Here is a 17,882-nt window from a genome sequence, read left to right as displayed (position 1 = left end):
TCAACCTCCATCACGGTCAATTTCATTCTGCAGTCCCCCCCTGCAGTCTGTGTGCGCACGCAGGGTAGAACGCGTGACTGCAGGTTGGCTCCCAGAACCAGCTGGCAGCCAGTGGGAGCTCTCACAGCAAAGCCCAGACAACAGAACTGAGACACACACAAAGAATCCAATAGCCCAGGACAGATGGCTCCAGCAGCTTGCGTTCCCTCCCTACCCCGCATCCTCTTCCTTTCCCTTTCCCTGATCTTTTTCATTTACTTCCCCTCTCCTTTCTTTTCTTTCATGTCTCCTTCTCTAGGCTTTTTCTCTCATTTCTTTTTCTCATTTCAGCTCTCCCCACACACTTTTCACTCCCTCTTTTCCCCCTTTCCTATCTCATCTCTGTGCATTTGTTTGTTTTATGAAGTTTGAGCTGCTGGAAGGACAGACCTGGGGACTTGGCCAGGCTGGGAGCTGCGTGGGAACCAGAATTTCCATTCTGCAGGAAGTTTCATGATTTCCTCGTTTATTTTCATTCCAAATCAGAAAAAAAAATGTCAAATTTCAAACTTCCCCATAAAGGGAAATGTTGCTTTGGGTCAATCAAAGGGTTTCATTTCAATAAAAGCCAAAGGTTAGGTTATAATTTTTAAAATTTAACACTTTTTTAATAACAAAATAAATTTTTTTTGCAACAAAAACTCATTTCAAACCCCCAAATCGAAACATTCCGTTCCCAAACTGTCAAAATGGAACAGCCAGGGGGATGGAACAGATCAGTGGCCATGCGGGGAACAGAGCCCCGTGTGCTAAGCCACATGGGTGCAACTTTTTGACATTGTCAAAGTGCTTCCTTTCAATTTTTTTTAAAGTAAAATGTTGTCGAAATTGACACGTTCCTGCAGAAAATTTTTTTTGTTGACAAAAATGGCATTTTCTAACCATCTCTTTGGCCCAGATCCGGAAAGGTATTTAGGCTCCTAACTTCCACTGAATCGCTGTCTCACCAGTGCATTTTAGCCCTATTCTTTCTCCCTTTTCTTCTCTTCCTCGTTCCTTTAACCTCCACTGTTCTTCTTCCACCTTCGTTTTCTCCCACCATCACTCAGTCTCTCCCAACTGCACTTCTCCCAGAAAAGACTCCTGGTCTCTCATTGCCTATATTAATCTGCCTGCGATGGGGTATATAAACCCCCACACTGGCAGTGACAGGGTTAAGGGGAGCTAGTGAGATCAGTTAGCCTGTTCTGTGGCACCTGGTGACAGACAGGTCATTAAGGATTAGACCCAGCTGGGGAGAACCAGCCTGGATAGTTCCTATAAAGGAAGGACTGCAGGGAGTTGAGGCAAGCTGGAGTAGGGAGTGTGAGCATTAGGACTGGTCTTGTAGGGGGAGGGTAGCAGGAGAGAAGGGAACACTTGGAGCTGACTAGGGAAACTGAGGCAACACTGCATGAGCCACAAAGTGGCACAGGGAGCTGGAGCTGCCGGCCCTGGCCCTTTTCTGTGAAAGGGGCTGGGAGGCAGATGAAGGTAGGAAGTGGCCCATGGAAGTAGCAGCAAGTCTGGGGGAGCAGACCCAAGTTGCTTAATCCAGGATCTCTGGGCAGGAACCCAGAGGAGAGGAGGCTTGGGTTTCCCCGCTGACCCCAAAGGATGGGCTGCAAAGCTTCCCTCCCCCCTCAACCCTGATGCAAGGGGAGAAAAGGATTATTGATCCCTGGGTGGAGCTGAAGGTCTGGCTTAAGGGCATTAGATTTATTGGTCTCTTTATGGCCCTGGAAGGGGTTGGGATCTATAAGCAACCTGGCTGGGGTGTGAGCTGGGGCAAACCACTTTGGGGCTTGGAGTGGCTGTCAATAGATGGTAGCAGAGTTAAAGAGGCTGGGGAAATTGAGGCACAGAGCAGGGATGCAGCTTGCCTAAAGATGCACACAGCAGGACAGTGGCTGAGTTGGGAGCAGAACCCCGGTGTCCTGAGTCTCCTGGCCACTGAATCATGCTACCTCCCTGGGAATGAGAACCGTGATCTTTGCTCTGCTCACGTATCCCTGTTCCAAACCTCCCCGATGCTTTCCCAGCAGCTATCCCTGAGCCTACTGCTGCCCGCTCCGGCTTTGAGCGCTGGCTGGGAAAGGCTGTAAATCACAGCTAATGAAGCTGTAATGGGAGAAGCTTCAAGGAAAGGTTGACAGGGACCTTGAAATCATCCTGTCGAAATGGTTCCTCTGTAGTCCCAACTGCCCGCTGCCCCCATCAGGGTGATTTAAACAGACCCTTTGCCACCCTCCCCAACTGGTCTTGTCTAGGAGGCAATAAATTCCCTGGTAATGATGGTCTGGCATGAGCCATAAAGCGCTCACTGATACAGGGCTCCCACTGATCTAACGTGCGCTCCATTCACTTCTTAAGTGTAATCAGCAGCCCTGCTCTAGACAGCGGATCCTTCCCTCCTCAGGGGAGTCTGGCGCAGTTAAATTCCTTTACAGACAGGCATGGCCCTTAATCAAAGTCAGTGTCAACCAGCCGAGGTCAAGCTCCCCAACCAGAGAACTATGGGATTGGATCCATCTGAGCAGGGGCTGCCATTGCCCTGCTCCAGATTTTTTCTTGCACCTACAGGTTTTCCATGCATCCTTGCTTTGTGCCTGCCTGGGGAGCCTCTTCGCTCGGTCCTGACGTGGGCCACCAATTTCTTCAGCCATGCTGCCCCTGTGCAACACTTGACGTGTGTCAATATCCACCGAGAGCCCCTGCAATGTGGCCACCTTTGGGGGAGAGGGCAGCAGCCAGGTGGACTACTGATGCACAAAACAGTCATCCATTATGTGAACGGGTGAGCTTTCAAACCAGTCCAAGGGGGAGAGGCCCTGTTCTTGTGGAAAGAACCTCGTGGTCTCTAACGGTTTGTAAGGCCCCATTCAAAAGGGGAAACGCCCTGCTGGGGCTTGAGCTTGTGGCCCCATTTGGGGGGGTGGGAAGGAATTGAAACCTGTTGCCTAAGACGCCACTCCTGGTTTAGCTTCAGTCCCTGCAACAGGGAAGATCACTGAGGGCCTGATTGTGCCTGGCACCTGAGTGGATGCACAGGAGGGCGTGGGACTAAGAAGTCCTCGATGGCGGGACCATGCATAATTGCAGCCCTTGCACTAACTAAAGGGGCAGCAAAAGGAATGGGGGGAGGCACCTGGGGGTGGGATGCAGCGGCAAGCCTGTGCTGCTGTGAAATGGGAGGGGAAATGAAGAATAGCAGGGAGGTGGGATGTAAGAATTTGGCGGGGACAATGGGATTGCTGATATCTCCTCTTGTGGACAGTACCCTGAGACCTTTCATATCCACAGGCGGTCAGGAGTCAAGCCTCTGTTCTACATCTCCTCACACGACCTCCTGCAGCACGGTGCCCCTAGCACCACCCTGGGGCGTTGGTTCAGTGGGGAGAGTGCCACATAATGGATGATGAAGACTGCTTTCTCCAGCGCTTAGGTAAGTGCTCCTTGGAGGTCTCCTGTTGGAGGTGACCCTGGAATGGGGAGGCAGAGCTGGTAGGGAATGAAGCGTGTTCTTTATGAAGCACCCTGTGAGATGTCTACAAAGAAATCCAAAGGGAACAGAAGGAAGGAGGGGATTTAGTGTTATTTTTGCAGATTTCTGAGATGGGTGCAGAGGGTTTTTTCCTTGTTGCTGAGGTTGGGGATAGAAAGGGGACCGGAAAGTGATTAGTGGAAGGCGGGAGATATGTCTTGTACAGGTCTGAGCGCAGCCGCTGTGTCTCGAAGAAGGGAATTGTTGAGCTCAGGCATGTTCTTACAAGGAAGAATGTCTCTGCTGGGGTGGAATGCCACTCCCCATTGCAAGGTCTAAAGCCATAGAAAGACTGGAGGTTAGACTGAAGGGATTATAGCCCAAATCCTCCAAGATGCGTAGGTACCTAACTCCCATTGAAAGCAATAGGAGTTAGGTGCCTAAGCACCTTTTGAGGATCTGGGCTACGTCTTGGTTATGCCTTTATACTGTGCCTAGCACAGTGGGACGGGAGGATCTAGCAATCCGTAATTTCCCCATTTATACTGGCTAAACAACTGTATTTAAAAATCACACTCAAACGCGGACTGAACTTCGGGTGGCTAGAACTAATGGGGCCAATCCATGGTAGAAGAAAGCCCAGAACTAGCCTCAGCTACAGCTGGTTTTTCCAGTACAATTTGGCTCAGTCTACCCTGATCCGTCAAAGCATGTTTAGACCCTCTCTGGCCACAATCAAGCTCAAATTGTGTTTCGAATCTGATTTTGCTCTCGCTTAAACCTCTGTATAACTCTGTTGACTTCAGTAGAAACACTTCTTGTTAGAGCTGGGCAGGAAATTTTTTTTCTAACCTTGTGAATATTTGAGATTCCAAATATTTTTGCCATTCTGCATTGGAGGGGTGGGGGGAGACAGACGGACAGACCCACCACTCAGTATCCCAATGGTAAGGGGACTCACTGAGAAACTCAGATTCTAGTTCCTGTTCTGCCTGATTCAGACCAGAGCCTTGAACCTGCGTTTCCCCTATGGGTGCCCTAACCAATTGCCCACTCTGGGTTGTCTGTCTGTCTCTCTTTTATTTTCACCAGAGATTTCATGCTTGGCCTGAGAAACCTTCCTGGGCTAAAGTTTCACCAAAACAGATATTTTCCCACAACGTTTTTAGTTTTGACAAATCTGCATTTTCTGACAAAAACCCACTTTGTCGAAAAATTCCCAACCTGCTCTGCTGGTGATCCACTCTGGCGTCAGAGGAGAATCAGGTCTGGGGACTTTGTCTTTGCTGGTGCAGTGCTAGCAATGATGGGAACACTGATGTGGACAGGACACGGGTTGGTGTGGTTTGTTTGTTTGGTTGTTTTTGAACCATTAGCTGGGCCTGCTTTGGGCAAGGTTAGATGGCACAAAGGTAAAAACACCACCGCTGGTCTACACGAGTGCTAGCAATGTCAGAAACTCCTCATTGTGGATGCAGCCTTACAGTCAGATGACTTGCAGTGTGGACTGGCAAAGGGGACACAACACAGACCCATACATCAGTGTTTCAAGTACCTCAGTGCCACTGTCCCCTAGCCTATCCTAGACTAGACTGGGGAAAGCCCTTAATATAGCGAAATCTCCTTCTGAGTTCAAGTTCCTTCCATCCTCTCTCCCTTCCGAATGCTTTTGCCTTGTTGTAGATGATTATTTCCAGGCCGAGAGCTGGGATGTGCTGTACCAGCCACTTTGTCCTTTGAATGAGCCCAGGATAACTCTAGTCAGGTGATCCTGGAATCCTCTGAGTAGACCTGGAACAGCTTTGGTGTGAGATCTACAGCAAAAGCTCGGATCCTCAGAACAAACCTGCAGGCGGGGGTGATGCTGAAAGGTGCTCTTGGCTTGCCCAGCGTGAGCTGATATGTAAGTGTAACCCACACACCTACTGGGTGTCGTGTTCTGTCCCATCTCGTGGCACTGAGAGAGAGATTGAGTCTGCTCTACAGCCTTGGTTAACAGCCAGTTGGCTTTTAGCTCATGCAGTAGAGGCTCATGCATGAAGCTCCGGAGGTCCCAGGTTCAATCCTGCTCGCCGCCAATTGCGGTCTGTCTGTGTTACGTAAGCACTTGGGGTGAAACTCCCCACAGAGAGAGCTAAAAATGCCCTTTAGAAATTGCACCCGGAGCCCTATAGGTGGGTTAAAGCCCTGACCTTTCCAACCTGCTTTTGTGTTACAGAAGAGCTGCACAAAAAGGAGGGTGGCCACTGAGGCTCACCCTCTCTAGGCCATTGCGGGCAGCCTCGGACTAAGGCGATCCCCCCGTGTAAAACTCAAGGACTGGCCAGGAAGAGAGGGCTGTTAAGCAGCAAGGGAGTGTGAGGCCCTAGGGAGGAGGTCTGGCTAGACTGCAGTCATGGGGTGTCAATGCAGCTGCAGTTGACATACCCAAGCAGCATGGGCTTTACGGTGGGCTGTACAGCCCCGTCCGGAGCCCTGGGTAATTCCTCGGGCAGGCCTACGCCAGGCTGAAGCTGGTGCTGCCGTGGCTTCAACATCCAGGACCTGAGGGGGTGGGATTGGGCCCTCCCTCTGTGATTTGCCCCAGTGAAATAAATAGGATTCGTTGTGTAGGAAAGTCCGGTTCAACGTGATCATGAGCAGAAGCTAATCTTGAACGGCTGTCCAGGCTCATCTCCTGCCACCCATGTTCATGTAGAATGTGTTTTCCAAGGGGTTCAGTGCAAGATATTGCATGTTGTGGGCCAGATCCTCAGCGGGGAAAAGCCAACAGAGCTGATGAGACTTCATCTCTTCCAGCTGTGCTCGCAACTGCATGAAGAGGATCCTCAGCCAGGAGCTGGCAGCCAGACTCAGAGCTGACGTCATGGGAATAAATCTGGGCTCTGACCCAGTGACCTGTCCTTAAACACTTTGGGACATTGGAGGAGCTTGTTCTGCTGACCCAGGACAGTAGACAGCCAAATCACCACCAACCGATGACTATGGAGGGGCCTGTGTGAAATGAATCTGTGGTCTCAGTTCAATCCGTCTGATCTCATGTACGTCGACTGCGAACTCCATTGACTTTGTGGACGCCTGGTTGGCACTGGTGCACATGAAAGGAGAGTTGGGCCCCGGGTGTCCCCATCACAGAACTGCAGCCCCACACCTGGCATTCACCAGCACCCTGAGATCAGACAGGCCAGGGATTGAGGATGGAATGGACATGAGGAGTGAGCTGCCTTCTGCTTAGAAGTGGACAGCACGTCGGGGGCTCAGTATCGCTCACAGGTTGGGTTTGTACGCGCACCCTACTGCTGCCATGCTGGGGATAAGCAGAGTTCTTTCCACAGTTGTTAACCTGGCTCCTTTCCCTGGCGCTAAATTCACCACCCAAACTAATCGCGCTGCGTCACTCTTCACAGAGTAAGGGTGGGCTTGGGGCTGAGGCCTCGAATCATCCAACACGCAGAGTCTGCTAAGGACTGTCGCGCCAGCCGGAGCGACCGTGGTGATGGCCTTGCACCAGGCATGGTAGAGTGGAGTTTGTGAGATTGTGACATTTTGCACAAGGTCTGGCCTGCCTTCGCTGCTCATTTTATTCAAAAACGATGTGGCATGCTCTGCGGCCACGTTGCCAGGACGGACAACACCACACCAGCGCGCCGGGCTCTCAAATTCTCCAGCGATGCACAAAGGGGGGCACGCCCTGACCCCGCCAGGGGCTGCTTGTGGGGCTTCCCCAGAGATCTGTGGATTTGCAGGATTGAGCCGGATCTGGGCTTAAGGCACCAGACTGCAATTCAGTCGTTCTGCGTTCAGACCCTGGGTCTACTCCAGGCAGCCTGTGTGACCATGTGCGAGTCACTTAGTCTCTCGGTGCCTCAGTTCTCCCCCCCTCGTCGAGTTAGACGGCACACTGTTCGGCTGCTGAAACATAAGGCTTTCTGTGCCGTGGCTGAGGAGAACCGAGGGTCTGATTGCTATGCCCTAGGGGAAAAGATACTGCAGGAGTGACTGAGGGACAAAGGGTAAGTCTATACTGCAAAAAACCAACCCAAAACACCACCCACCTCCTGCAGCAGTGAGTCTCTCAGCCCCGATCTACAGACTCAGGCTCATGTTACAATGCTAAAAATAGCTCCGAAGCTGACCGCTGGGGCTCTGAAACCTGGCAAGGGGGTGAATCTAAGGGCCCCAGCTCCAGCCCAGTGGGCATGTCTGTGCTGCTATTTTTAATGCCAGAGCGTGAGCCGCAGTCTGCGGAGCCTGGGGCGAAGAGCTGCAGCTGTGTTTTGTTTCGGCCTGGGGTTTTGTGGTTTGCAGGGTGGACAATACCCATAGAAAGGGAAGGAAAAAGCCCTTCTGGGAATCCTTGTTGTTGTTTTGTGGCCAGGTTAGCCAGTGCCTTGCCAGCCAGAAAAGAGGATGGAGTTGAAGGTGAGGCTCTGGGCCCTGCTCTCCTGGAAATATACAGAGCAGAATCCCAGGGAGATGGAGAAGAAGGTGTGACGTCAAGATGAGGCTTAAAATATCCCCTGGAAAAATCACATGACAGCTGTGAAATATGAGCGGTCTTTTTGAGCCAGGCAGACGGCTTTGGGGAAGGGTGATAAACATCCACCAGCCAAAGCTAGGGGCTTTTTCTCCTCAGTTCTGCTTCTGCATCTTCCCTGCTCCCTTTCCCAAGAACCTGGCAGCACCTAGCTAACCAGCAGCGAGCGGTTTCCCTGTGCTTCCTCTCTGAGCTGCACTGATGGGTTAGCCGGCTCCCATCTGTCCCTCGCTAACTAGGCTAGCTGGTTAACAAGCCTCCGGCTGTTCCTGGGTGACATCTGTTAAAGTAGCTATGACCAGTGAGCAGCTGCAGGGTCGTGTTTGGCCGGCCTGGCTGGTTAGCAATCCAAACTCAGAGCCAAGTCTCTGTGCACAATTAGCGGGTTAAGAATCGTGATTGTGGGCCCGAGTTAGCTGTAGCTGTCTGCATGGTTCGCTATTATCGCCAAGGGGATGGAGGGTAGGGTAAGGAAACTGCTCATGGCCCCTACCTACTGTCTGGAAGATCAAGAACTGATACAAACCTCAGTCTGAACTCAAACTGGATTTTTTTTTTTTTTTTGAGGTTTGGAAAAATTCACATCACTTTCCTTTAAAGATCCATTTTTTTCCACCTGCCTGTCCTGATGCAAAAGGCTGAATTCCCCTGAGATGGCCTGTTGCCAGGACACTTGCCTGAAATCCCCACTGGGGAAAAGACTCGTCTCACAAAGCTTTCAGCCCAGTTTTGAAGCCCCGGGAGGTTCAAAAGAAGGCGATCTGACTGATTTGTCAAACCTGCGTACTTCCAATCCTCTTATACGGATCTGAAACAGGGATGCTGCTTCCAGAAGACAGCGGGAGGCCTTTCATGTGTGTTGCCAGCAGCAGCTACTGAGCAGAAGATGGTTTGATTTTTAGCAGTAATAGGGATACATCATTGAGCTGTGGCCTGGAGAGGACTGAACTCCTCACTGGTCATTGCTGGCTTGTGCTTTATGGTCAGATACCCACCTTGGTGATAGTCACCGCTCATCGGGGCCTGAAGATTGGACTTGAAGTCAACGGGGGATTTGCCTGGCTATGGACTGGCAGTGGCCACATGATGGTCCACGATTAACCTGGCTGCCCCAGCTCGGTAATAACCCTGTGGAGCTTTTATACGCCCGGAGTGAAGCCACGCGATGTGGCTGGGGACGTTCGGCGCTATGGACCCCCGCTGTCTCCGCGAGGCGGTGGTCTTATTGAAGTTCACATAGATCCAATCAGGTTCCTGTGAACGTTCAAGGTCTAACGCCTTGTCCCAGCTGTATCAGGTTCTTACAGGTTCTCCTGTCGCCAGTTATCCCTTAATTCAACGGAGCAGTTGTGTGGCCTTGCTGTAACTTAAGTCCCTTAAAGCCGCACTGCCAAATTCTGCTCTCCGGTAAGCTGATAATGGTGAGGCGTACAGAATAAATACCTTGATAGAGGGGCTAGGCTGGGGAAGCAGTGTAGCCTAGTGGATGGAGCACTGCAGTGGGACTGGGAGACGTGGGTTCCATTCCTAGTTCTGCTACTAGCCTGGTGGCTTAACTTCTTCACTGCTCTGTCCCTCAGTTTCCCCATCTGTGAGCTGTAGCTCATGAAAGCTTATGCTCAAATAAATTTGTTAGTCTCTAAGGTGCCACAAGTCCTCCTTTTCTTTATGGGGATAACTATAACTATCTATTTTGTTAAGTACTTTGAGATCTGCTATTGAAAAGTGTTGTTATAAAAGAGCTGATTATTATAGTAAGGAGTGAAATCCTGGCTTCTCTGAAGTCAATGGGAGTTTTGCCATTGACTTCAAGGGAGCTAGGATGTCAACCAGTGATTTCAGGGAAGTAAGTATTGATTGTCACCACTGTAAGTGAAATCAGAATTTGGCCCTCAGCCTCTTCTAAAATAACATGACCCCATTTTTCCCCAAAGACTCCCTCTCTTTTGAGAAGGGGCCCTGGGAACATTCTGATCAGAGATTTAGCAGATCTAAATTCTAGATGCCATTGGCACACAGAATAATCTTGAGTGAGCCATTTCGCCTCCTTGTGCCTCAGTTTCCCCATCTGTAAAAAGAGGTTAATGACACTGGCCCCCTTTGTACAGTGTGTTAAGCTCTATAGATGAAAAGTGCTAATGGGGAATGACTGGCTAGGCAGTAGTGCTGCAGAAGAGGACCTGGAGGTTATAAGAACAGGAGTACTTGTGGCCCCTTAGAGACTAACAAATTTATTAGAGCATAAGCTTTCGTGGGCTACAGCCCACTTCATTGGATGCATAGAATGGAACATAGAGTAAGAAGATATATATATATATATATACATACAGCGAAGGTGGAAGTTGCCATACAAACTGTAAGAGGCTAATTAAGATGAGCTATTATCAGCAGGAGAAAAAAACTTTTGTAGCGATGATCAAGATGGCCCATTTAGACAGTTGACAAGAAGGTGTGAGGATACTTAACATGGGGAAATGGATTCAATTAGTGTAACGACTCAGCCACTCCCAGTCTCGACTCAAACCCAAGTTAATAGTATCTAGTTTGCACATTAATTCAAGCTCAGCAGTTTCTCCTTGGAGTCTGTTTCACAAATTAATTATGAGTCAACAATGCGATGCTGTTGTTGAAAAGGCAAATGTCATTCTGGGGTGTATTAACCGGGAATGGGAGACACAGGAGGTAGGTGCCCTGCTCTGCTCGGCGCTGGGGAGGCCTCTCCTGGAGAACTGAGTCCAGTTTTGGGCACCTAACTCTAAGAAAGATGTAAACAAATTGGAGAGAGTCTAGGACTGGGCACGTTTAGTCTAGAAAAGAGCAGACTGATAAGTCTTCATATATGGAAAAGGTTCCTATAAAGAAGATGGTGATCAATTCTTCATGTCTACCAAGCGGAGGACAAGGACTGGCAAGGGAGATTTAGGTTAGATATTGGGAAAAGCTACAGACTACATATAAGGGAAGCTAAGCTCTGGAACAGGTTCTGTCTGTCTTCCTTCTCCAAGTCTGTCCCCTATCACATTGAGATAGTGCCCATCAACACACTGCTTCTCCAGCCTCCTTTCTGAGTAGGATTCGTCGTTCTCCCGTCACACGTTCCCAATCAAACCAGCACTTTGTATTTTCCTCCCAAAGATCGGAAACTTGATCTTTTAAAATCATTCATTATTTTCGCCCCCTCTTCCCTGTGACAGCTTGAAATTGCTGTGAATGAATAGCTGGTGTCCATGTGATGCTGTCACCATGGTGATAGATGGCAGCAGAAGATGCAGGGATCAGGATCACATGAGAGCAGCTGTAAACTCAGCGAGTTATTTCTAGGCTGCTGTTTGTGCATTTATGGAAATGCGTCTATATTAGACTATTGTATTCAGTCTTTGCTGTGCCTCCACGATACCAGTCTTTAAGGAGAGGCATTACTCACATGGACTCTCTGAATTAATTCAGAGGGTTCTTGGTGACGTACATTGGAAAAGTACAAGGCTCGCTGTAATTTTCTCTGTTTCAGCCTGTCTTTAACCTATTCCAGCCAGACTAATCAAAGCCAAATTCCTTATAGTTGTCCTTTAACAAAAATGAAATGTTCACCGTCTATGCAAAGCCTTTTGCCCGATTTTTGCACCTTTTGCTTCCCTTACTGGTATCACCGTCTTCATCATCATAGCCTATTTCTTTGGTCTGGCTGATAGGCCTCTGTCGGGGTTAGAACAGGTTATGGGAAGTAGCGCTCCTGGGTTTAGCCCTGGTTTAGCCCAGCTTCTATCCCCAGCTCTAACTATCACTCAGTGTTTAACTCTGGCTAAATCACATAACCGCTCTGCACCTCAGTTTACCTAGCTGTCACATGGACCCAATCAGCTGCAAAAAAGGGGTGTTAGTTAAATAATATCCGTGCTTTGAAATCCTCCCATGAAGGAGGCTATAGAAATACAAAGCCAAAGCTACTGTATTTATTTGTTTTCCCTAATTATAACAATGGGACCATCACCAAAAAGGCCAGGGTGAATCACCTCCATGACCTGAGCATCCTCCAGACTTTCAACATTAGGGGGCCAAGATTCTGCTGGTGGAACATCTGGCTGGAGTGGTGGCTGGTGTGGGTGTCTCGGCAGTGCAAGCTACCCACCAGTGGGTTTCTCTGGGTGGGGACAGCCTGCCAGGGCAGCACAGAAAGGAGCTGGGGCTGCCGGGGGACAGATCTTTTGATCCCATGTCTCTTTCGGGCAGATGCATGGTTCGTACATTCAAACCTAGTGGAGCGTGTCAGAGGTCCCGGAGGTGGTGTCCCACGTGGGTGTATCTGAGTCCATCTCCTGCACCTCGGCCCATTGCTGCTTTTTTTTCTGGCATACCAAGAGTCAGGCCCTAAATAGCTGATTAACCGCTTCATTCACCACATCCCTCTCCAATGCCCCTCCGGCTCCCTTGTCTCTCTCACACAAATGGGCCAGATGCTCAGCTGCTGTAAACTGGCATATTGGAGTGATGCCAATTTATACCAGCTGAAGATCTGGCTTATTATCGTGAAGGGAAAGCATGGATCCTTTATTTTAAGAAAACGTGTCTACATCACACAAGCATCCCCACAACCACCCACTGTCACCCCAATGGGCAGAGATTCTGATTTCAGTGCCACCATCTGCCCCAGTGCAATTCCACTGACTTTAACTGGGAGATCAGAATCAGGCCCCCAAGAGTTTAAGAACAGACATGGACAGGGCCGGTGGGCAGAGAGTTCATTAGAAGTCAGTGGTAGAAACCCCATTGTTCAACAATTCAGGGTTGATGGCCCCACTTCAGCTTCCCAGACACAGTCTGGGTGTCATGTTCCTGCTGCAAAATGGAGGCTTGAATGCACACTGAAGGCTATGCATGTGGACTTCTTTCTTACTCATCCGAGAGTGGAGGCGCACGGTAGGGTAATGAGGTAAGGGGGGTGCACAGTAGGGTAACGTATCATTGCCTGCACTGTGGATGCACAAAGGATTCAGTCTCCACGGATGGCAACCCAGTATTTCTAGGTGCTGGGCCCCCAAACCTCATCTGTGGGGTGGGCCTTTTGCCCCTTTGGTGGGCTCCACCCACCACCCCAGGATTTAAATAGGCTGGCATGTTTCACCCCCCACTGCAGAAAAAAACCACTGACATCACCCTGCAAAAGGATACAAACCGAATAACGTGATGCTTGTCAGTCACCCGGGTGGGGCTGACGGGACTTTGCGCAAGGCTACTGAATTTGAGCTGAGCTCCTGTTCCGGAGTTGGTTTGGATATTGCTGACTCTGACTTTGATTTAATTGCACAGAAATAGAAATTCCTCAATGCATCGTAATGCGTCCCAGTCTGAGCCGTAAATGCATCCTGGCTTCTCTCCGGTGTGTTGGTTATAACTTCGGTTTCAGATGACAAACCCTGATTGCACGACAGCCTTCCTGGGCAGAAGAGCCAGAGATGTAACGGGGCCAACTCCATCTCGAGCATAATTCCCCTGGCTTCAGGGGCATTACAGAAGGGACACATTTGACCTGAGCTGTCACTGTCTCGCTTCTAATCGGCACCCAACAGCAGTTGGCTCAGCGGCACGAAAGGCTAGTTCAGCTCAGGCAGAGCATTCGCTAGCCTGATCCAAAGTCAATGGGACTCTTTCCGCTGCCTTCAGTGTGTTTTGGAGTGGGCCCTAATGGAATTACGGTGCATGGTCAGATGGTGAACTAGATCCAGCTATGATCAGGTTGTCACAGTGCTGGCTGAGTCCCCCAGTGGATGCTCAGCCAGTTTGTTAGAACTTTGGATCCCACGTGCATCCAAGCCGGCTGCCGCGGGGCGGCTGGTCTCTACGTCCCTCCTGTGACACAGCCAACTCTTCTCCCCAGGTGGGGAAAATGAAGTTCATGGGACCTCTGGGGCAGATAGGGGAGGAGGCCTTGGGCGGGGTCTCTCTAGGACGAGAAGGAAGCACAAATCCCAAGTGACAATCTGATAAGTAAGTTGGAGAAATGCAGACTTGTATATCCATTAGGTGGATACATAATTGGTTAAACAACCGCAACCAAAGAGTAACTATGAATGGCCTGATGTCAGATTGGAGGGAGGTCTCCAGTGGGGTTCCACAGGGGTCTGGTCTGGGTCTGGTGGTGTTTTGCCTTTACTAATGACCTGGACGTAGGAAGAGAGAGCGTGCTGAAAAGATGCGCAGATGACCCAAAGCTGGGAGCATTGCCAACACTTTGGAGGACAGAGCTAAGATTCAGAGGGATCTGGATAAACTGGAGAACTGGGCTATAGACAACAAACTGAAATTCAACAAAGACAAATGTGAGGTAGGGTAGAAAAACCAAATGCACAGATACAGATTGGGGATTAACCGGCTTGGCAGCAGCACAGCTGAGAAGGATCTGGGAGCTGTGGTGGATCACAACCTCAACATCAGTCAACAATGCGATGCTGTTGCAAAAAAGCAAATGCAATTTTAGGTTGCATTAACAGAGGCATAGAACGCAAGTTGCAGGAGGTGATAGTACGGCTCTGCTCGGTGCTGGTGAGGCCTCGGCGGGAGGACAGTGTCTAATTTTGGTCACCAAATATATAGAAAAGATGTAGAGAAACTGGAAAGGATCCTAAAGTGAGCAACAAATATGATCAGAGGGATGGAATGCAGCCATATGAGGAAAAGGCTGAAGGAACTGGCTGTTTAGTTTGGAAAAGAGGTGATTAAGGGGGGACATGACAGCGGTTTCAGATACTTGAAAGGCTGCCATGAAAAAGATGGAGAAAAGTTGTTCTCTCTGGCCACAGAGGGCAGGACAAGAGGCGATGGGGTCAAACTACAGCAGAGCTGATTTAGATTAAACCTCAGGAAAAGCTTCCTATCGGTCAGAACAGCAGGACAGTGGGACAGACGCCTCGGGAGGTTGTGGAAGCTCCTTCACTGGAGGCTTTCAGAAGGAGGCTGGAGCCCTCTGTCTGGGATGGGTTAGACACAAGTCCTGCATCGTGGCAGGGGTTTAGACTAGAGGTCCCTTATCGTCCCTTCTAGCCCTCTGATTCTATGAAGCAAGTTATGGGTGTCATAAATATAAAGGGAAGGGTAACCACCTTTCTGTATACGAGAACTATAAAATCCCTCCTGGCCAGAGGCAAAACCCTTTCACCTGTAAAGGGTTAAGAAGCTAGGATAACCTCGCTGGCACCTGATCAAAATGACCAATGAGGAGACAAGTTACTTTCAAAGCTGGAGCGGGGGGAACAAAGGGTCTGTCTGTCTGAGGCTTTTGCCGGGAACAGAACAGGAATGGAGTATTAGAACTTGTTAGTAAGCAATCTAGCTAGAAATGCGTTAGATTTCCTTTTGTTTAAATGGCTGGTAAATAAGCTGTGCTGAATGCAATGTGTATTCCTGTTTTTGTGTCTTTTTGTAACTTAAGGTTTTGCCTAGAGGGATTCTCTATGTTTTGAATCTGATTACCCTGTAAAGTATTTACCATCCTGATTTTACAGAGGTGATTTACCATCCTGATTTTACAGAATTTAATTAAAATTCTTCTTTTAAGATCCTGATTGCTTTTTCATTGTTCTTAAGATCCAAGGGTTTGGGTCTGTGTTCACCTATGCAAATTGGTGAGGATTTTTATCAAGCCTTCCCCAGGAAAGGGGGTGTAGGGCTTGGGGGGATATTTTGATGGGAAGACGTCTCCAAGGGGGCTCTTTCCCTGTTCTTTGTTTAACACACTTGGTGGTGGCAGCATAGGGTTCAAGGACAAGGCAAAGTTTGTACCTTGAGGAAGTTTTTAACCTAAGCCGGTAAGAATAATCTTAGGGGGTCTTTCATGCAGGTCCCCACATCTGTACCCTAGAGTTCAGAGTGGGGAAGGAACCTTGACAGGAGTGGATGCTGACTTAAAAGCAATGTGAAGGAGGCTAGGAGGAGCTGAGGTGGAGAGGCTGAACACTCCTGGGAAGGGCTGAAAGACGAGACAGAAAGTGGGCTGACGAGTGTCTATTGCAGACAGACCAGGCCCTCAGAAAGGAGGGGCTTGGCCCTGTCTGAAACTGGCTTGAAGTCTGTGTGGTTTTGTGTTTTGTTTTAGGATTTGTATGCCCTGGAAGGGGTGGGATTTTGTTAATGGCTTAGGAGGAGGCCAAGTTGCTGCAGTAGCCAAACCATGCTGTGGAGTTTCTGAGGAGCCCTGCGAAAGAGAAACCGAGGCAGTGATGCTGCAGAGTTGCCCCTGACCAGGAGGGGGTTCTCTGGAGGTGGTCACCCTGTCATACTCTTCATTAACTTCAGTGGCCTTTGGCTCCAGCTGCAAAGGTCCAATAATACATGCACCACCTCTGATGTCATGTGTAGAGAGAGGCGACCAGGTCGGCAGGATCCAAATTGTTTGCTGCTTTATCGGTCAGAATGCAAAGCAACCGCCTGACTCCCATCTGGAGAATAACCAGGAGCCAGCGCAGGCTCCAGTCTTACCTCTCTCCCTCGGATGCTGCCCAGCTGTTGCGGGGTGAGCAGAGAGCTCCTCCGGGATGCGGGCAGGCGATCAGAGTGGGAGATCTTAGCTGGGCTCTCCCACGCCCTGCCACACACACTGGCCGTGTCCGCTGCGGGTCGTGTCCTCTGTGTGAAGCAGAACTTTATATAACATATGAGGAGACACACCGGGTACAATTTTGCTTTCACATCCGACTTACATCAGTGTGACTCCTTGGAGTTCAATGGTATTATTCCTGGTGTAGCCTGGTCTGGCAGAGGTGGCAGACCCAGGAGCCAAGATAATTTTGCCTGGAAAGCAGCAACGGTGGTTGAACCCTCATGCCAGCAGCACACATTGCATCTCATTTGTGTTGGTTTTACCCCATGGACTCCAGTTCCGTGACTCCGGATTTAAGCTGGGACGAGTGAGAGGAGAATCAGGCCCCGGGGGGTTACTCTTGATCTACACCAGGGTTAGTGGAGTTTCTCCCCTGGGTCAGAGAGAGGGAAATGAGGCTCAGGGCCTCTCATATTTGATGGATTTGAGCGTTCTCCCCATGTAAGTGCGTCTGGGGGGAAGACTCAATCGTTTTGTGCCTATTGAGCTGAAAATGTGTGTCAATAACTAAATAGAAACGCTCTGCTGCAGAGTTAGAGAGGTGTCTGGAACGAGAAACTTGGATCATTCATACAGCCCATGAACTGAGAAGCTGGTCAGCCTCGCTCTGCTTTCCCCTCTTATCATGACTATAAGCTCAGAGTGACCTGGGTAGAGAAGGACTCTGGACAGTTATATTCCATACTAGCAACTGGCAGGTTTCCCATGAACCTTTGTTAGAGAAGAATGCTGGTTTTGTGATTAGAGCACTGGGCTGGGACTCAAAAGATCTGGGTCAATTTCCAGCTCTGCCACAGACTCTCTGTGTGACCTTGACAAGTCATACAACCTGGTCTTTTCAAAAGTGCAGATTTAAACCAGAGCTGGGTCCATCCTTAGTTCCCATGGGCCTCATTTCCCTGTCTATAAAAAGGAGATGGTAATACTTCCTTTGGCTGTTTATTTCGATTGTAATCCCTTGCGGCAGGGACTCTGTCTTGCTATGTGTATGTACAGCGCCTAGCACAAGGGGGCCCTGATCTTTATACTCTTATAGAAATAATAATACGTGGATTGGAGCAGCAAAAGTAGCTGAGTGACAAGTTAGTCCAACATGAGCAGCCAGATTCAGGGGTTGCCTGGACTAAAGAGCTGACATCAAATGCTCAGCTGTGACTGTGTGTGTGTGTGTGTGTGTGTGTTTGTGTGTATAAACAGCTGGAGGCCTCATTATAACCCATCAGTGGTTGATCAGAAGCTTTCAACAGAACCAT

This window comes from Natator depressus, chromosome 21 (genome assembly GCF_965152275.1).
Source record: "Natator depressus isolate rNatDep1 chromosome 21, rNatDep2.hap1, whole genome shotgun sequence".
NCBI classification, from domain to species: Eukaryota; Metazoa; Chordata; order Testudines; family Cheloniidae; genus Natator; species Natator depressus.
The sequence above is the reverse complement of the archived record's forward strand: the minus strand, read 5'-3'. Positions refer to the sequence as shown.